This window comes from Rhipicephalus sanguineus, chromosome 5 (assembly GCF_013339695.2).
Source record: "Rhipicephalus sanguineus isolate Rsan-2018 chromosome 5, BIME_Rsan_1.4, whole genome shotgun sequence".
Taxonomy (NCBI): domain Eukaryota; kingdom Metazoa; phylum Arthropoda; class Arachnida; order Ixodida; family Ixodidae; genus Rhipicephalus; species Rhipicephalus sanguineus.
Genome location: NC_051180.1, coordinates 13,200,456 through 13,210,979, shown reverse-complemented (window position 1 = coordinate 13,210,979; position 10,524 = coordinate 13,200,456). Strand labels below are relative to the sequence as shown.

At 45.4% G+C, this 10,524-nt stretch overlaps 1 protein-coding gene across 2 annotated transcripts in view; it reads right to left on the bottom strand.

The window, feature by feature from the left end:
• LOC119393244 (diacylglycerol kinase beta) overlaps positions 1-10,524 on the bottom strand; it is a 405,235-nt gene that overhangs the window by 246,018 nt on the left and 148,693 nt on the right. For both annotated transcript variants that reach the window (XM_037660161.2, XM_037660163.2), the window contains exon 3: positions 9,313-9,345. The gene's annotated coding sequence lies outside the window, so the exon portion shown is untranslated. The remainder of the gene's footprint in view (positions 1-9,312; positions 9,346-10,524) is intronic.

The window sequence follows — 10,524 nt, the reverse complement described above, 5'->3', positions numbered from 1 at the left end:
GACTCATGAGTCCGCTGGCGTAAAATTACCTTTTCCGATGATGGTGTAAATGCTCTTCTTTAACGCCAATATCTCACAAAATCGGTGCTCTACGTTACACCTTTTGATCTTGTACCTTCAAGTAAGAGTTATCAGTGGTTGCAATGTAGTAGGGACGTTTTTATGAAATATGCGACTCACACGAGATATTTCTATCAAGAACGTCCCGTGAAAGAGTTTGCGGGGGGAGGTCATGGCCCCCCTCCCACCCCCCACCCCTAATTCACGCCTCTCTGATCAATAAACATTCAAGTGGCGCATGAACGCTAGTGCGTTGAGGGACGTGCAAATAGATTTGAGTATAAACGTAAGCCGATGTGAGGCTGATAGAAATGCCGATAGGTGAATAGGTAGGACCATAGGTCGGCAATAAAAGGTGGAGCTCACTCAGACTCAGTCAAGAAATATATCTTGCGCTTAGGGCTCACTCAGACTCAGACTCACTAAAATTTTCCTCAACCGGACTCACTCGCTCACCAATATATTACTCACCCGGATTCACTCAGACTCACGGCTCGATCTGAGTCTGAGTGAGTCGACTCATGAGAGAGTTTCCGACCTATGTTATCATGACGTGCCTATGACGTGAACTGGCGTGGCGTCACATGATGATGTCATCACATGATATCGTCGGTTGATCAAAGGTGGGCCGATCCCGGAGGCAGTGCATAACCAGGTGGGGTGTAGAAAGCTTGCAATGCCTCCAATCCTGGAGGCAGTGTACAACCACGTTAGGTGCAGAAAGATTTCGGAGGGATGCGGGGGAGGATCAATAGATCGACTGGGAAGAAAAAGAAGAAAAGGAAGATGGCTTTCGCCTTCGAGTCGTCTTAGGCCAATGCATAAGGGACCATGTGAGTTTTTTATACGTATACACAAAAACAGCCACTCTTTCGGAAGGAGGAAATAAATAGGAAGAAAGACAGAGGAGAAAAAATGCGAAATAAACAAACCACGGAGTCTCGGACATGAATAAGTAGGAACGCGGGAAAATGTGTGTAAAAGGGGACCTGATCGGTTTTGTTTTGTCCAACGATTCTATATTTCGCAAGCATGAACCAATAAGCCCAAGTACGCACGCTTCTACCCTCCATAACCTACTAAAGTATGGCAGGCTATCGCTTCGGGAGATGCAGAAACGCCAGCGCCGATTTTAAGCATTCGGCAATTCCTGGTCTGAAAAGGTTAAGCAAGCAATTTCCTTAAATACAGTATCCTGTGCGCGGCTCCTGCTATCAGGCTGTACAAGACTTGGGCGACGAATTTACATTCTGGTGAATGTGCTAAGCCAAAGAGATGAAAGTACGTATGCTGGCAACAGTTGAGTCGCAAGATGAGTTTCAATACGGCCTGCAAGCTGAACTGAATTACCACATAGATCAAGTTACGCTCATCTATATTCATGAAAGCCTCCTGTCGTAGGAAGCTACATTCGCATTAATGTTACCGTCCTACTCAAGCTTTTTTCAAGTTCCTCAACAGAACGGCAATTCCATCAGCTAAATGTGCAGCAAGTTCTGGATTCCTTAAAGCCAGTTTGTGCAAGTCTCTTTTAATATCTCGGATTCCTGTCCACCTTAAGACAACCGCAGAGGAACCGGTCTCAAATATTTCTCGGTTAAGACTGTATGGGTGTGCGCGGTGAACGCTGATATGTGTGAGCGCGTATCGCTTCTTCTCTCTTTCCTCCGTGCTTTCTCTATTCTTTTTCTCCCTTTCCCCCTCCACCCACGTAGGGTAGCAAACCGGGTACAACCTGGTTAACCTCCTTGCCTTTCCTTTGCCCTTCCTCTCTCTCCCCGGAATAAATCGCCGAAACTGCTCAATGAGCAAGGATAACATAGATAACAAAAGTCTGTGAAGCCTTCTGCAGTTAGATTTTTCAACATGTCCCCCTTAGCCCAGTATAGTAGAGCTAACTATACCGCCGCAAGTTTTGTTCCCAATATATTGACCTATGTCGGAACTTCTGCACTGGAGAAGCGTAACCAGCAGTTATAACGCACTAAAGAAATAAGGCTAAAAGCAGTGAATAAGGCTGATTTCTCAAACATTTACTCATATTGAACCGAGAGTTAAGTTTCGTTTTCCTATTGGATCCCGGCCGCGGCGGCTGCATTTTCGATGGAGGCGAAAATGTTTGGGACCCGTGTACTTAGATTTAGGTGCACGTTAAAGAACCCCAAGTGGTCGGAATTTTCAGAGCCCTCCAATAAACGGTGTGTCTCATATTCATATCGCGGTTTTGGGACGTTAAACCCCCTATATTATTATTATTATTATTATTATTATTATTATTATTATTATTATTATTATTATTATTATTATTATTATTATTATTAGTTTTCCCAATTGGCTCAAAAATGCTAAGCGATCGTGTACGCAAACATACACAATGCACCACTACAGCTTCGAGCACAGCCTGAATTCTCATCAAGCAGCGAAGGGCAGCAGCATATGGGATGGCGAGAGGGAGCGTTGGACAAAGGATGGAGCTACGACGAGACTTATCCGTTCGAGCCTGCTACCTCGGCGTCCCAGATTCTAAGGCCTCAGAAAAACTATATATAGCTTCCTCGGGAAAACTGCCTCCACGGACGGTGTTAATCCTTAGAAGCTGGGATGAAATTCAGAAACGCTGTCGCGACGCACGAAGGACAGCGCCCGTCTTCTACCGGGTGCGTGCACTCGGTGTCGATGCCAAGACACAGTATCGATAGTAATGTGCAGCGTCGTGGCAACTAAAGGCAATAGAAGGCCCACCGCGGGCAAAATTCATTAAAATATTTTCATTTAACACTCATGGTCTGAAGTTAGATTACTACAATGGTGTGTTCACTAATACTTGTACTGGAGTTATGCGCCAGTGGTAATTTGTACTACATACACAGAAATCATCCGCAGTCTTTATTAATGGGCCCTAAACTACAGCTCCGTAAGCAGTACCTACAAGGGGCCTGCTCTCATACGTGCCGACAATCTAGTGCATTTGCCTTCCGCCGAATTGCACGGTTTTAGCTAGTTGATTGAATGCTGGGCCTACTTTTCTGTCGGCTCTGTAATCCCCAGAGAAGGCTGCTACAAGGCCATTCTATATTAGAAAAAAAGCCGTTTTCTTGCAAGGAACGGCGCCTGCGCCAGCGCGCTTATAAACATTTACAAAAGCAGCGCTGTCCAACACAATAAGGGGACCGTAGCATTACCGGAAATTCAATATTCCGAACTAATATAAAGAATAAAACCAATATATAACGAAAAAAAGCTGCCTCTTCGCGTTTAGTGGGTCAAGCGCTCCTGGTTGCCAACGGTTCCTTAGAAAAATACAGTTTAGTAAAAAAATACGCAAGCAGACACAAGGTTGATGGGCTCCTCATGCCGTGGGAAGTATGAAGATTGATTAAAACTGACAAAAAACCCCGACTTTGCTTATTTTTCGTTTAATTTGAGAGTTACAATGTGTCGGCCACACGAGACCCACTCACGGACAAAACGTTCCGCCTTCGACGTTCGGCGGTCTTTTGTTCACGCCGGCGAACAATGGGCGAGAACGGAAAAAATAAGCTGCCCAGCCGCTCTGGCCTTTGCCGCAACGCCTGGCCTATACGATCCCTTCCTTTTTTTTTCTTTTTTTTTATCCCGCGTGCTGGCAGCAGCAAAATACAGGCATTCGAGGACAACAACACGAAAACATGGGCGACGAGGAACGTGGAGAACGTGTCTTAACCGAGCCGTGCAAACAAACAAACACAGGCACGGAGCACATACACGACACACGAGGATGGGGCATTTAATCTTCCCCGTTGAAGTACAGGTAAACGAGGCAAGATAATTGATTGCATCGTTGAAGCATACAAGGAAGCCAAGAGAGCAAAACAAATGTTTAGGCATGCAATAAAATTTACTATTAACGCATAATTTTATTATACGGCAAATATATTGAAACTCGTACGGCACAACTCCCTTCTGCCACTAACGTTTGTTGTTTGAAAGAAAGAAAGAAAGAAAGAAAGAAAGAAAGAAAGAAAGAAAGAAAGAAAGAAAGAAAGAAAGAAAGAAAGAAAGAAAGAAAGAAAGAAAGAAAGAAAGAAAGAAAGAAAGAAAGAAAGAAAGAAAGAAAGAAAGAAAGAAAGAAAGAAAGAACTCTCTTTTGTAAGCAACCCTTACAAAGTGCGCATGAAGCACGAGATATTTAAATTTTCGTTGGCGTAAACAAAGACAGCAAAGAAAATGTATTTTTCTCGTTGTCTCGTTAAACAAAACAACACAAACAAAAGAACAGTTCGTAGGCTAATGAGGACATCGAGCTCAGCACAAGACTCGGAAATTTCAACCGCTGTTTCAATCTGTGGTAGTTTTTCAACACGGTTTCATTTCGAGGCACTGTGACCATTCATGTGTCGTTGGTGGAAATGAGTATAACAATGGGGCGCGGCAACCTCGAATCGTGCAACGTTGCCCAGACTTTTCGGCGAAAGTCAAGGCCGTACAGTGAGAAACGCATGCAATGATCAAAGTTTAAAAAAACAGATGGGGAATTAAGAGTAACGGGAGACATAAAAATGCGGTGAAGTGCCTAGATATTTACGGGATTACGACAACGCAGATGGCGAATTAGAAAGACTGCCGTAATCCTGTGTGTAGATACTTTGACTCCAAGACGCTTTTGGATGCAGCAAAGCAGCTGCCCCAAAATCGCGCCCATGTTCTGGTAGAGGATGAAAAAAATGGCCGAAAAGGAAAAAGCGAAGTTTAGTATTTTCGTATTTTAACTCAAAAGCAAATTTTGGGGGGCAATTGCCACAAGGGATGAATCAAAATGAAACGCAGGCGCGATTAACTTGAAGATAGACGTGAAATTGAAAAAAAAAAATTTCGTAGCATGACATAATAAAAAACGGCTCTTGGTTTGAGATCCAGACACTGGAGATGAGACCGAGCAATACATCTCCTTCTGCGAAGAGCCGAGCGGCGTGCACGAGATTCCTTTCTTCTAGAGCGCTCAGAAAGAGGAGGAAGCATCAGGGGGCGCTTCTAAGCGACCGGAAGCAATCCGTATTTTTACTCCACGGCCTCGACACATTACTGGTCTTCAAGGACTCGCGTGAGGTTTCCAGGGCAACGGGTACATATTCCGAAGAAAATCCGTGGCAGCCTGGACAGCGGAAGGTCCTCGGAGTGGATGGACACTGAAATAAACGTCAGTGACGAAGGAAACGCCGCCGTTCTCGAGCTAAGAGAATTTTGTTGAGCTTGAGGAATCACGGTAGGATTCATTCAATTTAAATCGAAAAGAGCTCGTCAATAGCTGTACACGTGTCGGTGGGCATGCCCGCTCGTCTGGCATCAAAAACGTCGATTGGATCTCGGAGAGGAGGGCGTGATTTTAAATTCTCAGGAATAATAAAAATGCGAGAGGAAGGAAAAAGGGGGAAAACAAGACAAAAGCGGTAGATTTCTTTTCAAGAAGGCCTTAGGCACAGATCTTCAAACGGAAGCACTGCAATGCAAAAAGCGAGTGACGAAATTGTCGAAAGAAAACTGCACTACTGACGTCTTTCTACGGGCATGAGGAGCGACGATGAACGCATCAAGCCCATTCGCGCGGAAATCAGAGCCGCCGACGAGGCACGCGAGAGGCATGACGAGATCGTTTTCTAAGTGATTCCAAAGGATCCAATCATGTTCCTTTTCATTTGATGACGATGCTTCTTTAATGTTAAAGAAGTTCTCGAACCTATTTCGACGAAATTACGTACCTATGCTATTTCGCAGAAGCATAGGCTCCATCACTTTAACAAACACGATTGGAACCTCTCAGAGATTCCACGAAATGAAGTCGATGCCCTTAAGAAGTAACCGGCAGAGGGCCTTGTGGAGTGGCAGTCCCAATTCACAGATTACATTAGGAAGTGATCGTTGAGCTTGCCCTTTATGATCCTATTTTACGAGTATGTGTCCGGTCAATGCAAGCAGGCTTGCGGAGGTTATTAATCACGCAAATATGAACACCATGCAGTGGAAAGTGTTCATTAAAAGGATATAGGGGCATGTGTCTCCTAAAGCGCCCTCCATGCCAACGTTTCCGGAAACTAAGAGTTTACAATCGTGCTTCGCGTTCCGGAGAGGCCACGTATCTTGCCAAATTTTGTAGGGGTTTTATATAATTTAATCATAAGTAACAATGCGCAGAAGGCCGGAACATAACGTAATTTCTTTCATTTTCTGTTCCCTTCTTCGCTCTCCGACTGCGCATGCAATATATCTTCCGACAAGCAGCCACAACCCACGTCCTGCGCGGTTCACTGAGGTTCCAGGAATGGCTACGCCCGTGTGACTTTCTTCTGCTGCTACGGATTTAACCGTGTAAGTTATATTGAGCCCGAAACGAATTCATTGAATTCATTTGCGCTCTCTTCGCCTCAGCGACATACCCACCAGCGACTTCTCTTGTTTGGCTATTTTTCATTCGTTCGCAATCCCACGCGTACATTCGTGCAAGCAGAAGGCTTATATTGAGAGTCGCACGAGGGTTGTCGTGACCTGCATTGAACATAAGCCCAATTAAAGGGCTAGACTTTCATCCAACAAAAACAGGTAGAAGAACGCCCAACGCATTGCGGTGTTGCTGCGTCGTCGAATTTCAGTTCTCACAGCGATGCCTGTCGCGCAGAAAAGTCCTCTTTTGGCAGCTAGGGCGCGTAAAGCTGAATGAATGACAGAAAAACGAAGAGAGAGAAGCAAGGAAAAAAAGGGAGGTCAACCGAACGCGCGTCCTGCTCGCTAACCAGCACTGGACGAAAATAATGTAAATGGGAAAAGAAAAATAGGATTGATGGGAGAGCACCACTTGTGCGAATACTCGTAAGTGCATGTCAAGTATGGAAGAAGTCGCAGTAACCTGACGACATCCAAGTGCGCTAGCAACGCCAACGACGCAAGTGGCAACGCTCCAAGAATATGGGCTTCCGAGTCGATTTAGTGCTATCCAGAGGAGGTATCGCCGGGTGTCATCAGAGTGCTAGACACCCAGGACGTGTTCAATGGTTTCTTCGGTCCCGTAAGAGTCCCATGCATTAGTCAGCCATTTTGGTTCAAAAAGTCTTGATCATTTCGCCTTGATTGTATCATAGTTTGTATGTTCATTAGATCTTTGTATATCCCCTCCCCCTCCCTAAATCTTCTATAGGAAAACATTGTTTCTTTACGCTGACCCAGAAACTGCTTGCGAAACCCGAGTGCACTTCCGTAGAATGTTTCACAGTATAACATTGCACGAGCAATGCATATACGCTGTTCGTCCAGTGTTGTAAGCGAAGCCATGTCTGTCGCAAACAGTGAATAGCTTCGTGTATTCCACTTTGATGAGTCCAACTGTAGCTTCCACAACGCTACCAGATTCTCGTGAGGCAGGACATCGACAGCACTATAGGAGCACAGAAGCACTCGGCCTCACGGTTTCCGGAGTGCCGGCCACACTCGCCTGCAAAAAAAGCTTGCAAGAAAGGCTTGCTGCGGGGTGCTGCTAACGACTTTGCTCGTTTCAGATGAGCAAGCCTGACAGGAAGTAATGGTTGACCGAAATCTGGTTATGAAGTTTTGCTTGTTTCATAGTAGAAGGGAGCGCTGGGCAAGTTGGTAATCCATTGTAACAATCCACTGCGCAAGAACACCAGGGACGAGGAAGGAACACGAGACGGGCGCAGTCTCGTGCTTGCTTTTTTGTTTTGTTTTGTTTTATTCTTCTTTGGAAAGAACGAGCCGAAGTCCGCTAGACTTCACCGCTAGCTCGAAGAAACCATCTAGAAAGTGCCAGATGGCGCGCTTTCGTATACAGTAAAACCTCGGTGATACGAATCTCGCGGAATCACCAAAAATATTCGTATCATTCGAAATTCGTATCACCAGAAAGTATGAAAAATTAGCATGCGACAAAAGAAAGCTGGCGTACATTTTCATTTATTCTTCTTCAGGGCCGCAGCAAAGTCACGAACAGCTCTGAATATTGCCGGTCAAGTTTTTAGACGTCAACAATCATAGTCGCACTCTTATATATACGGCCCGTGCGCGCGTGTGTAATTATTGAACCAGGTGTGCTGTGACCCGCGACAGCTAATAGCCCCTTCCAAATATTAGTATGCTTTTTTGCATGACAGTGGAGTGCTGCGGCGAAAGTGACTTAAGGAGCGCTTTGAAGCGATAGATGAAGGCCAGAGAATTTCACAACGGCAGCCCTACGTTATTATTTTCTGATCGCGGTGGTGCTAGGGATGTTTTTCGAGAGATTTACGGCTGTGCCCGCACAAGTGCGTCCCCAACAGTCGTGCATGTTGAAGTTGTGAGGCCTATAGCTCCTTCACCAAGACCGTCCTTGTCTTCTTTGGGTCCTCGTCCGCCTTCCATAGGATGTCTGTTGCCCGAAGACATCGCTTGCATGGAAGACATACATGGCTTGCAATCTAAACGCGAAGGCACACGGAGGCGCATTAGGGCCTCCAAGATTCGCGCACACATTCTCGGAGGCTACGACACGTCAGTGTAGGTTTACTCTGATTACTGTGTAAGGAAAGTATTTTTCCTACACCGTGATTCTGACCAATTGGCGGCGCGGCGCATGCCCGCGCTTGCGCTTCTGTGCCCGCACAAGCTTGGCGCGTCTTCCGCGACAGCGCGGACAGCACCTCTTCGTGCCTGCGCGGTAGCGTACGTTCGTATCAAACGTCGCGGGGTGAAAATCTGTTCGAAACAACCGTACTCCATTACATTGCAGGTCAATGGGCTTTTGCCGGGATCAAAGAAAAAATCGTATGACCCCGCAAATTTGCATGAGCCGTGATCGTATCACCGAGGTTTCACTGTATTTTGTTTTGTACATTCGGCTTTCCAATGAATGATTTGCGAACTTTGAAACCTTCCAGAACAAGACGACGCCAAGTAGCGTTGTTACATTGTCTAAATGTAAAGTGTCCATAACACTTCCCTCGACAGCTCATTGTAAATGTATGTTCAGGAGTTGCCTGTCGCGTGCCGAGTAATTGAATGATTTTGATGTTGCTTTTCTTAGCTTTTTTTTCTTTGTTTCTTTTTTTTGCGATGAGATGGTCGCGAACAAAGTTTATTGACACTATTTGCGCGAAGGCACAAAGCCGAACCAAAACAATCAGGACGGCTGTTTGATAGACATCGCCGAATGTTTTCTCCTTTACACACTTCGATGTATTCTGCACAGGCATGATAACTGGATCATAACGACACGTACAAACAAATGATACTCACGGTCAGGTTGTTGTTCCCAGAGCAGACGATCAACTGCAAAGAGGAGAAAAAGTGAATCAGATCTAAATTGCATACGAATACTTCTATTGCGAAGTAGTAATTAGGACGCGTTAATCAGCAAAATGATGATTGAACAACCACATGAGGAGCTAATAACTGACAACAATGCTAACCTTGAGGTACGGGATGACATAAAAGATCTGCTGTTTCATGGGCCAAAAGTTACGAAATTAGACAGCAGAGAATAATGTTGACCAGCTGAGCTTCTTTAACGTATAGTACATAATTACTAACTCTGACGATAACTCGTGTGGCTTTCCTCGTTCCAACAAGCATTGATATTCTTGTTTACCTTGCCTCTTTTTCCTCATCTTCTGTCTATGCCACCAGTATTCTTGACCCTTTTTACAGCGCTGTTCTTATCATCGTGATAGAGAGCAACAATGTTGGCGTTCCTGCTTCCCGCATATGAAACAAGGCTGCCAACCTTTCAAGCACCCAATTTTATTTTTTCCTGGGAGTGTTCCATTTGTATGTTGTGCAAGCTCTTAGTTCTTTTCAAAAGTATGATTTCGAAACATTATCTAGTTGTGCCTAGTAACACGGATCCTTTTGTAGTCTATGGCCGGGCTCAATTTTAGAAGGCAGCAGCATTTCCTCCTAAAAGGCGGATGAATATGAGCCTACACCAATGGGCGCGTACTCTATATTGACGTCATGATCCGGACGGCCGTTGACTCGCCGTCGGACTAGTTCTTTAGTAGTGGAGGCAATCAGATGCCGCGATTCAGTCACGAGGGCGGGGCCTCTGCTGCCTTCTTACTTTGCACCCGACTCTAGACACATTCACAGAACACGCATTTGTTTTCTTGCCACTGCCTTCGGCAACGATCACATTGTTTCTTTTTACTTCAAACCTCAGCCATATTTGAAAGCTACACAGTGCACAGTGCTGCACAGCCCACGCGCCTGCGCTTGCCGTTCTTCTGCCCACCCCCTCCGTCATGCCCTCCGTAAAGCAAATAAAGAACAGGACAGCGTAACACCGTCAATATTGTTGCCTTCTATATCTAGAAATTTCTGTTCCTGATGGGAGGACCCCGCTTGCGTAAATATGTTTTCGGTGATCTGGAAGCCATTAGATAAGAGAGCACGACATGCGTGAGGCTATCTGTGTTCGCCGACTCGCTCTGTGCAAACGGAAGAATGGAA